Below are 2,069 nucleotides of genomic sequence, written 5' to 3'. Positions count from 1 at the left end.
TCCACATAAACTTGTCATCTAATAACATATCTTGATCATATAGTAGGACATCTCACCACAATACGTCACATTATGGAATGTAGGCTCAACATAAACCTATTAGGGAGCCTAGAAACTTTCAATGACATTTTCAATGCAGCACACTTTGCATGAGAAGATAGCTATCCCATTAGTGTTTCAACACCACTTTCTGTACTGCCACTAATTCTTACATGGTTAGAGCTATTGGGAGCATCACTTGCACACTCCGTTCACCCTAGGATGCATGGAAAGCCTCTTGTATTTGTTCATAAATAGGTGGCATAACATCTTGAAATGTAACCCTCCTTTCTTCTTATTGAATATCACATTGTTTGTTGGGAACCGTGGTCTTAAACCTCAGCACCCATGATATGAGTTAGGCTATGGAGGATAGAGCCTTAGCTTAACCATGGTGTTAGGGTTACAATTAGAGTGATGGAGATAAGGGTTAGGCTCATCAATTGCAAGAACATTAAGATAGACAAAAATTCTAGAACTCAAAAGTACAATTGATTGATTAGAGAATAGCCTCTTAAATAGGATTAGTGATTTACAATCATTGGCTAGAGACTGCATCCTCTTGCTATTGGACCATGTCATTATCTCTTCTTTCCTAGGTGTCTAGAGGGATTTCCCATTTGATCTTGTTACCATATACATGTGGTAGTGATGTGTGTGAACACACTTAGGACCTTCGGGCCATTTTTTCCCTCACTAGGAGGTATTTTCCCCTGTGCATTGTATATACGCCCATTCATTCTAGGGCTATCTATTTTCTATAGCAGGTTACATCTTCCTGGGCTTAGTCGCCAGCAACTCCAGCACACGCCTGCTCAATTTCTTTGATTTCTGTGAGATTTGGCGAGCATTTGCAGGTTGACAAACATTTCAAGGATACTCAAAGAGCTCAATTTGCTCAGATTTTTGATTCGGGCTCATTTCGGCCTCAATTCCACTACATGTAGTACTACACAGGCTGTTTTGTCATTTTGTGCAAATTTTTTGTCAGTGCCGTTTTTTGCATAATAGGTCCCTTACAGTCTTCTACGGTTTTTGCATAATAGGTCCCTTACAGTCTTCTACGGTTTGTGCTATATAGCACATGTTATTCCAGCTTCATTTCTCCTCTTCTTGGGCAATTTTCACATCAAGTGTAGGCATTTGTCATGGCCGACAACAACATAGATGTGTTCAACATGTTTTTTGTTGAGGACAGATTGGATGGGGACAATTACCCTATGTGGACTTACATGATGCAACATGTTCTTGTGTGAAAGGGTGTATGGAACATCATGTAGGGCATTGGTGTACGTCCTGGTTAAGAGGATAAAGGCGTTGTTGAGGATTTTGCAGGTCTTGCTGCAAGGATTGAAATTGTTAGAGTTGTTTTGCCTACGACGGAACAAGCTCGTTGGGATGTAAAAGGTGCACATGCTCATGCATTGATTGCATTGTCTGTGAAGCGCACATTTACTCCTCACATTGGTTCAATGAAATCTACAAAATAGGCTTGGGATATTATGGCTAGTCTTTATGCAAGTCGCAATGAGGCTAAAATTGCATTGTTGCTTAAAGAGCTGGAATCAAAGATTATGCATGAGGAAGATGATATGGACACTTTTCTTGCTAGTGTCAAGGATATCAATGAGAAACTTATTTTTGCAGGTGAAGTCATTTCAGACAGTTCCCTTGTGCAGACTATTCTTGATGCCTTGCCAGATTCTTACCAGACTTTTGCTAGTACTTGGAGACTTATGATCCAGAAGTTGTCAAGTTTGATGCATTATGCACATTGCTATTGCAAGAGTTGCTTTCTAGAAAAAACAGGACTAGACAGTGTGTAGTTAAACATGCCTTTATTGCTCCTCAAAGAAAAGGTGGTAATAGTAATGCAACCACTTCTCATGGTTCTTCTGCGAGTGGAAAATCACCTATTCCTAATGCTTCTGATGACAACAATTCATCTGGAAATTCTGCTGATAAGGGCAAAAGAATATGCGTTGCCATTATTGTAAATCTAATGGTCACTTGATTAAGCAGTGTCCTAA

General features: G+C 39.7%; 1 pseudogene; it reads left to right on the top strand.

Moving 5' to 3' along the window:
* The first annotated feature begins 1,187 nt into the window (after positions 1-1,187).
* On the top strand, positions 1,188-1,865 carry LOC147422193 (uncharacterized; annotated as a pseudogene).
* The last annotated feature ends 204 nt before the right edge of the window (positions 1,866-2,069 follow it).

Source organism: Adiantum capillus-veneris, chromosome 27 (assembly GCF_014529385.1).
Source record: "Adiantum capillus-veneris isolate H3 chromosome 27, ASM1452938v2, whole genome shotgun sequence".
NCBI classification, from domain to species: domain Eukaryota; kingdom Viridiplantae; phylum Streptophyta; class Polypodiopsida; order Polypodiales; family Pteridaceae; genus Adiantum; species Adiantum capillus-veneris.
Note: the sequence above shows the minus strand (reverse complement) of the source record. Positions and strands in the feature narration are given on the sequence as shown.